The sequence below is a fragment of the Anguilla rostrata genome, chromosome 17 (assembly GCF_018555375.3).
Source record: "Anguilla rostrata isolate EN2019 chromosome 17, ASM1855537v3, whole genome shotgun sequence".
Classification (NCBI taxonomy): Eukaryota; Metazoa; Chordata; class Actinopteri; order Anguilliformes; family Anguillidae; genus Anguilla; species Anguilla rostrata.
In genome coordinates, this window is record NC_057949.1 from 29,414,660 (window position 1) to 29,424,156 (window position 9,497).

At 45.4% G+C, this 9,497-nt stretch overlaps 1 pseudogene; it reads left to right on the forward strand.

The window, feature by feature from the left end:
* Positions 1–531: 531 nt before the first annotated feature.
* Positions 532–8,534, forward strand: LOC135244111 (phosphatidylinositol 3,4,5-trisphosphate 3-phosphatase and dual-specificity protein phosphatase PTEN-like; annotated as a pseudogene).
* Positions 8,535–9,497: the final 963 nt, after the last annotated feature.

The window sequence follows — 9,497 nt, forward strand, 5'->3', positions numbered from 1 at the left end:
CATTTCCTATATACCCTACAGACAGTGTTTTTTTGTTTTGTTTTTTTTGTAATGGGTAGAAACTACGGAACAAAGACTCAGTTTTATTTTTTAAAGTGGAGCGGATTCTCATAGCACTTAAAAGGAGAGCGGGAACTGCAGCTGACCCAGCAGCTGACCCAGCGGAGTCAAGCCAGGATGCTCCACGGAGGGACGGGACAAAGCAATCTCACACCTTCACCTGGGCTTTCCGTCTGAAGACTCCTTTTCCCTTCTTCATCATGTCAGGTGCCTCCTCAGTCCAGGGGGCTGTGGGAGTCTTGGATGAGAGGAAGAGAAAAAAAAAACAGTAATGGAAGCAGGAAGAAGGGGTGGAAAAAAAGACTGAATCTGCTCGTTGAGCTGGAAAGAAGAAAAAAAAAACAACTAGCCTTTTTGGGAATAAATCAGTAAGTAAATATCACTGTTACGTGACTCAAAGACATCTGACAGCAGTCTGATGTGCAGTGTGGCCCCCCCTCCCTGGGCCCCGCCCTCCCGGGGCCCTCCTGCATGGCGGCCAACACTACCTGTGGGATCGTTTGGCCCTTGAGTGCCTATCTGCTGGGGGGCCCCGAGGGTCTCCTCAGCCCTGCCCCCAGCTGGAACCCCACCCCCACCCCCCACCCCCCCCGACTGGAACCCCAGCCCGGCCAGCCGAGAGCTGCCCTCTCAGAACCGGCCAATCAGCACTCAACTGTGCCAGCGTCCGACCTCATCGCCCCCCCTTCCCTCTCCGGGTCATGCAAAGATCACTTGGATCAGATTTTTCTGGACTCTCCGTTGTTGTGGTTTTGTGGTTTTCTTTCTCAGTGCAGTGGTCTGCAGAGAAGCTGCTCTCCAGCACAGCGCTGTTCATCGGCACAAAGGCGTCGGCGACGCGCACCGCGCTGAAACGACTCCCGCGCACTTTGGGTCGTCGTCTGGATTAATACTACAGATCTGTCAGTTTTATTATTATTATTATTATCTTGTTGTATGGTTTGGGCTTGCAGTTTGTGTGGAATGTGTGTGGGTTCTGGGTTGGTGTAGCTCTGGTTTGGGAGTGGGGTGAAGGGACACTGGGATTCAGTTAGTGTGGCCTGCCCCAGATGTCTCACCTGCCTATCACTTAGCTGGTGACATCATCCCAGCGAGCTGATGACCTCATCACAGTGCACCGATGACTTCATCACAGTGTATGATGGGCCCCAAGAACAGGAAATGTCTCAGAATCCCCCCCCCCCCTTCCTTAGAAATGACTGAAAACTGACAGTGAGGGCTCTGTCTTTTCCTATGCAAAGATGAATATTGCCCCCCACCCCCCTCACCCCCCCATGTCACCTCAATCCCTTCCTCACCCCGGCTGCTTCCCCTCTCCCAGCGAGCCACGCCCCTGTCCCGAACTCGGGTCCGAGCCCGCCGCACGGTCGTGTTCATCAGAAGAGGGGGCGCCGGTCAGAGCCCCACAGTTTACATTCAGAACCGTGTTTTCAGCTGGGTCTCGGGGCGGGGCGGGGCGGGGCAGGGCGGGGCTGGGCTGGGTGTGCGGGGTGGGCCTGGATCGGGCGGGGCTGGGCGGGGCAGGGGGGGATGTAAGGAATGAAGATGGACACCTTATTAATAGTCGATGATACTCCATGTTTTCAGAGTAGGAGGGGGGAGGTAGGGGTGCACTGTGTATACCATTTCCCGTTACGTATTTTTATGCCAAAAACATTTTGTCTTTTTCTTTCTTTCTTTTTTTTTAAATGGTCAAACACGAAAGGAAACCTGAAGTGTGCGACTCAGTTTCAGCTCCTCTGCACCGCTCGCTGACTCAGTGTTCTGCAAGAGTTCCCCCTAGTGGGGCAAGGTTGTTTATTTTATTTTAATTTTCGGTCATCCAGGTCAGCAGGATCACACAGCTGTGTATTTCCACTAACCCAGCACCCTGTTGGGACCCGCTGACTCAGCACCTTGTTGGGCCCAGCTGTTGGGTCAAATCCCCGGGGCGGACGCTTTTTCACTAGTTTCATATAAATATGTGCCTGTGTTCTTCCTTGTTCGTTTACCCAAAAATGTTTGAAGACAAAGCAGAACGCCTCTCACAAAAACATACATGTATGAATTGTAAGGTCTGCCTAGTGGGAAAACTAGATGACCTGAGCCGGTGAGATTATAGAGCACGGTTCGTCACCCGCAGATGGACGCACAACCTTTCAAAGCATTGAAAACACACTGCTGAGAACCGCTTTGTGGAGAACGGAGCTTTTTGGGCCTTGACGCTTCCTGTAGGCAGATGACATCACAGGGCTCTGTTTTCCCTCCTTTCTCAGTCAGGTGGCCGCTGGCGTGCCGGCCGAGGGAAGGGGTTTGATGCGCTGCAGTGATCGTGTTGCCAAATTGACTTTCTTCTACGCGCTTGGACTATTAACCTGTGCAGTGGGTAGCACTGTCGCCTCACAGCGAGGAGGTCCCGGGTTCGAGTCCGGCCGGGGCCTTTCTGTGCGGAGTTTGCATGTTCTTCGTGTGTCTGTGTGGGTTTCCTCTGGGTACTCTGGCTTCCTCCCACAGACCAAAGACATGCAGGTAGGCTAATCAGAGGCGCTAATTTGCCCGTAGGCGTGAGTGTGTGAGCGAATGGTGTGTGTGCCCTGCGATAGATTGGCACCCTGTCCAGGGTGTATTCCTGCCTCTCGCCCAATGCATGCTGGGATCATTAGCATAAATACCGGACTCCTCTTTTGTTTCTTCTCATCGAAGTTCCCCGTGTAAAGGATGTCCAAGAGGGGCTCGTCGCTCGATGGGTCAGCGTCTGTCTGTGGGTGAGATGACTCTGTAAGGCAGCCTGTGGCAGCTTCCGTCAGGGGCGGTGCGGTCCATGCTTGAATTGGTACAAAATCACGAAGGGCGATGCAAAGGCGATGTTTCGGAGGTGGTATCTTGAGGAACATGGAAGGCCAAAATCACTATTGCCTCTTTAATGTAAAGGGATTGGGGGAGGGGCTGTGGCCGTCGAACATGGAGTTTACTGAAAGTACAGGCCAAAAAGCCTCGGGAATTCCACCCACTGTACACCAGCACTGAGCGCTTTACTCTCTCTCCCTCCCTCCCTCTCTCTCTCTACCCCCCTCTCCCTCTCTCTGTCTCTCTCTCCCTCTCCCTCTCAGCGGCTCAACAGTAAAGTGTCTCAAAGCACATCAGTGATCCTCTGGATGCTTGGAAATGGAGCTTAAAGAAACGTAGGAAAGGAGGGGTTGTGGGTTAGCTTTGTGGATCTCCATGGAGGAAAAGTGGAAAACTGTTTTTTTTCTATGAGCCTGGACCATATATGCACATGCTGGTTCATATAGACATGTAAGAAAGTGTGTGTACACACACACTAGAACCTTCTCTCTACCCAGTCTCAATCCCCCGCCTATTTTCTATAATGTGTATTTCCCAGAAACAAATGCTCATAAACATATCAAAATAAAAAAAATTATACAAATACTTGAATCGAAAGAAACGCCAATAATGTAATGTGAACGCTTTTTGAAAATATTTGATCTCACTGAAACACTTCTGAACTCTGATAACTTCATTTCAGAGTGAAATGATGACTTAAATTGCTGATTGGAGGGGAAAAAAGACAAAATGGCATCTGTGAGTGTTTGCACAAGAGTGTGTGTGTGTGTGTGTGTGTGAGAGAGAGAGAAACGTTGTGAGTGTTGGTGGATGAGTGTCCTTTTTTTGTTCACTAACCATTTTTTGTGGATTTTTTTTTTTGCTGTTTTTTATGCTTGTCAGATATATATTACGATGGTTATTGTCGTTAGCTTCTAGTGTTGCACTGACTGTCTGCTTCCCCTCATCCAGCTAATCGTACAAATGGAGACAAAGTACAGAGGGCAGGAGGTGACAATTCACGTGTAAATGTTTACTCAAGGACTTGATGAAAAAATTAAGTGTTTTTTTTTTGTTTTGTTTTGTTTTTTTTAAATCTGTAAGATGTTTATCTATCTACCTTATAGTGGCTTTTATTGTGTAATAATCCAAAAAGGGATTATGATTATGAGTATTGCACCATTTTCCAGAATATAAACTGAAAAAAAACAAAATGCATTAAAAAAATTAAAAGGAAAAAAAAAAAAAAAAACTTTTTGAAGAACTGTGGCCATACAGATGGATTTAGAAGGACTTGAGCTCTTCATGTTTGAACCATGGAGGGATGGGAGGACTGGAAGACGGGAGGCGAGTTCGATACTCATTTCAGAGGTGCCTACAGTTTTTGTTCCTGTTCATTTTTTATTTATTTTAATTTTTTTTTCTTTTTTTTTTTGCAAGGCCGCCTTTTGTTTACAAACGTTTAGTTTTTCTGAAGCTCGAAGAAATTGAATTATGGGAATGTTAGGAAAATAACTGACTAAATAAAGGACACTTCTGTCAAGTGAATACAAACACTTCAGAATGAAGAGAACTTGCTACTTTCAGAACTCTGGGATCGATCAGTGTTGTTTCATTTTTAATTTTTTGTCAGTGATAAATTTTTACTATCCAAGGACTATCCAAGATTATGTCTTCAAGTTTCCTTTGTGAACAAAGGCATAAATTATCTCACTGTCTTGCACACACACACAAAAAGGTGGATCATGTCTCAGGAAAGTTTGGGTTCCAGAGTACCAACTCCACGCCATTTTAATGTATGTTTTTACGGAGAAGAAGAAAAAAGAAAAAAAAAAAAAAAACCAAGCACTGAAGGTTATGGATTTTTGTTTCTAAATCCGTAGCAGTTACACATTTACCAAATAATGGACTCTAAATGAACTTTTTTTTTTTTTTAAAAGGAGTGCTTTACGTACAAATCTATATATTAAAATCGCTTTACATTTTAAATGAGATGAACATAGATTTTGATTGTTAAAAAATACAGCAAAAGAACATACATGTCACTGTATGTTTCAAACTATTGTATTGCAATGAGGTCCATTTCCTGTGAGCATCAGGAGCGTTTGTGCATTACTGTCACTTTCCTGCGTCTCTTCTGTTCCTTTCCTGTGGCGGGTGTTCAGTGACAAAACGGACAAGAGAGTTTTTTGTCTTCTGCTAAAAATCGGACGAATCAGAAGCTGGCTTAAAAGGATCATGATCTATGCACAGGTGTTGGGGTGGGGCGGGGGGGCGGTTATCGTAGGGGTTTATTTTGTTGTGCTTAGATGTTTGAGTTGTAATGTTTTTATTTTCCTCCACCCCGCTGCCTCTGGATTCTGATTAATCTTGTTGTCCTTTGTCTGTCATGCTGTGTGTTTTCCTAAACCAATGACTGTCTCGCTCTAGGCACTGTGGGTGTATATTGAAAGCTCACTAATTTCGGGGTAAGGGGGCGGGGCGGGACCGGGGGGGGGGGGGGGGGGGGGCTTCTGTTCTTTCTCTGTGTTTGTTTTCCAAGGGAAGTGGGGCTGGGGTGGGGGTGGTTAGGGTTCCTTTTTGGCCTTTTGTTTTAAAAAAAAATATTAAAGAAATCTTGTACTGAGATGTACAAAACTCAGTGGTGGCTTTCCATGTGTTTTGGCGGTTTTATTTCCCTCTCTTTCTCCTTATAGAATGTGATTGTTAATGACATGCACCAGGAATATATATATTTCATGACTTATGGAGCTTCTTTCAAACTAATAATAAACAGCATTTTTTTCTTAGCAGTTGACCTGTGGCATTATTGGCAGTTGCCATATGCCATGTTTCCTCATGTATTTTCTCAGTATTTGTGTAGTTTTTATTATTATTATTATTATTATTATTATTATTATTTTATATAAAACTTCCAATGACACACCTCTTCTCTGGTGTGTAGTGTTTGGTATACACCTGTCCATTATGTCCAATATTTAAAGGCACTTTAAATATGTGCCTTTAAATATTGCCATTGCATCGTAGATGTAACTGAGCATGGTTGTTTTATATTTTCAAGATAAAAATCCTGCCTAATATGCCTAATATTTTTAATAATTCAGTCTCACTGTGGGTATCCGATAACCGGAAAAGTTCCTATGAGGTGATTTCCTTATACGCACCTACTTGAATAACAACCTTCTGGTTTGGTTCGGTGCAAAGAGCAGGCTGATGTATCGACACACTGGCACCTGTCACCTTACTTGTTGAAATCGGAGACAAGCTAGACCAATCATGGGGGTACGTTGGCAACAATCAGTTGAAGACGTATGGTAACTGGTGGATTTTTTATTTTTTTGGGTTGTCTCCTGGTAATTTACTACAGGAATTGTGTAAGTACAGCAACAAACTATTTTTAAAAATTTCTTCCTCTTCATGGATGTAAGACCTTAGTCTTATGTATTCTTTAAAGAAAACGATGAGGATAAATGTAATGTGTTTGAGTGGAAAACAGCAAAATGCACAGGACTTACGTCCAAAAAATGGAGAAAAAATGGCATTTGATAAATGACATTTTTTTATTCAGATGGATTGGATGTCATGTTTATGTAAAAACCATGCTGAAATAAATGAATAGAAATGTGTTTGAAGAAATTTGTTTCATTGGATAATGGAAAACTACATGAGACTATATTCTTATGTCAAAAAGAGAAAATTCTAAACTTTAAAAAAATGCTAGTCATCCCCCGCCCCCCCGGCAGGCTCTGTGATTGACCTTGCCTCTTCCATTTATGTAAGTATACCTTTATTTTCCCTTCAATCAGCTATAAGACGTAAGACCTGTATTATTGACAATGCTTGTGTGTGCATGTGGGTGTATGTGCGCATTAGTCATATTATCTATACGGTATTTTCTCTTTACTGTCCGAGCAGATCCCGGTCATGCACTTGCTCCTGCTTAATCAGTCCTTGTGCTGTCCTGCCTGCGATCACTTCCTGAGCTGTCCTGCCCTTTAATGTTATATATACATTATATATAAGTTGAATTGTATAGCCCCTTTCAAGCATAGAGCACAAAGTGTTTTCCAAATCAGATAAAAATAAGGAATAAAATTATGTAGTGCTTGGTCCGCCAGAGAGGCGGGTTGGTCTCGGCTGCGCCGGCTGGTGGAGAGAGCACACGCACCTGGGCTGCGTTAGCTAATCAGCCCAGGTGCTTAAAGGGGTGCTGCTCTCCACAGTTCAGGGCTGAGACCGGGAGCTCACACCGAGAGCGTGTTTATGATTTTCGTTTAGTTAAGTTTTGTGCAAGCTAAAAAGAGACGGAGAAAGTGATCCTCAGCTGGGACGTTGGAGGAGCTGGCACCGGAGAGAAGGCGGGTCAGCTACGGGCAGCGATTCACTGGAAAGCTGGAAAGGGGCATACCAGTGCCATGATTTGTGCTTACTTGCTACACCGAGGTAAATTCCTGAAAGCACAAGAAGCACTAGACTTTTACGGTCAAGTCTGGACCAGAGACAAGGAGAGAGTAACGATTCCCAGTGGGAGGTGCTGTGTCTCCTACTGCAGCTGCCTTCTGAAGAACCAGCTGGAGTGCAAGCCAGTGGCATTGCTCTTTCACACGATGGTGTTTGAAATGGTTGCCATGTTCAGTGGAGGAGCAGGAAGGGATACTGCTGTTTAAAACAGGAGTGAGCAGATGCCACATGGGTTCAGGGAAAGGGAACTGGTGTCGGGATCCACAGTTTGTGGTGCACCAGTTGAAGGTTAAGATCCACACCTCTAATGCAGTGCGCACCAGGCGCGAGGACAAGTACATGTTCCTCGAGTTTCCACAACCCCTGCCCGTGTGTGGTGACATCAAGGTGGAGTTCTTCCACAAGCAGAACAAGATGTTTCACTTCTGGGTCAACACCTTCTTCATTCCTGGACCAGAGGAGAATTCGGAAGGAAAGCGAGAGTGAGGGCTTGGTGAAGGAACTGGACGGAATCCAGAGCCCGGAGCGTGGAGAAAACGACAAAGAAGCACCTTCTCCTGGCATTGACAAAGAAGGATCTGGACAAAGCCAACAAAGACAAAGCCAACAGATCCTTTTCTCCAAAACTGGTGGGAGGGGCCTGATAAGGGGGTAGTGGTTATTGCCCTTTTTCTGCAGCTGGGGAGGAGCTGATCACAAATAATGGAGATTCGGGGAAGGGGCCATCTGGAGGGCAAAACCCGGATTTTGGTGAGGCAGAAATGTCTGACATGGAGCCGGGGGCAGCTGCTAGTGGACCTCCCTTGCTCTCCCGAGTGACTGACCACTCCCTCGAACAACCTCAGGATGAAACGCAGAGTCGAGTAGCTCACCAAGTGATTAAAATTGATGGTCGGCTTCTCGACCAGCAGAGGGCAGTGACACAACCCCTATTAAGCTTCTGTGTTACATTGTTATGTTGCTTATGCCTCCAACAGTGGCAGATTATGTCCGTAAACTTGTCCTTGTTCAGATGCAGTAGCGTACCACGTCACAGCCAAAATCGCGGGACGACAGGCTGTGTTTACAGTGTCCAGTCATTTGGTTTCTGCGCTTGGACTAAACATTTCCAGAAAACACCCAGCAGGAATCGTTCTGCGTGGGAGAATGGTACCGCTGGGATTTTTTTATTTATGTTTTCTGATTTAATCAGAAATAAATCATTATGTTCCACTGAATGCATCTGCAGCTGGAGCGCATTCAGTCCTCACAGGCTGACCAAGCTCGCGTGTCACTAATGCCGCTAAACAAGCAGGTAAACCGGCTCATAATAGAATAAATTTATGGCGGGAACCTGCGTTTGTCAGGCTGGTTTGTAGGAGCCTGTTCCTCCTTGCACTGTGGCCTCTGTGGCCGCACCTGACTTCACTTTCTCCAGGCATAACTCACGCGCTGTTTGCCATGTTTACAGAAGCATATGAGCCTGTGTGTAGGCTAGGCTATTGATTACGAGTAAATCCCAGACATTCGTTTCCCGTTTGAACTCAATCTAGCGCTTGGATAGTGGAGATTCATTATCCTTAGCAGACGGGTTCCGTTTATTTATATTATTTCTTGAGGCCTCAGCTGAGTTTCTGCGGCCACTTAGAATGATGTTTATATTTTGCGTAGGCACAAGCCGTCGCGTAACTGGAAAAAAAACCTTGAGTTTTTTTAATGATGGCTCACCTGATCATCTTGTGAAGGCTGAGGACGTCTGCTGGATGTCAGTGGTGACGCAGTTCTGTGGCTGAATTCACAGGAACTGCGCCCCAGCCGTTGTCTGGATCATGGTCTGGGTGCTTTTTGACTAGACTCCCTCCAGGCTCTTTGCATAAATTTAAAACTTGATCATTTAAACACGTCTAAAGTTCCGTTGAATCAGACTTTCAAAGTGAGCTCGTTGCCCACAAGAATTTCAAATGTGAATGTGAAGTGCATATGAAAGTACACACAACAGGAGTGGATTCCTTTGGTCTTGGATGCTACCAGCGGTTTCCCTATCAGGTCAAAATGTCGCGCTCAAAATCTAGCTTAATAAATTATCTGAACCTATTTTTTTATTTAGCCTACCTGCCAAACTCACAAGCAAAGCTATACAGAGAATCTATAGGCTAACCCTCTAGTCTGGTACTCTCTACATTACTATGTAG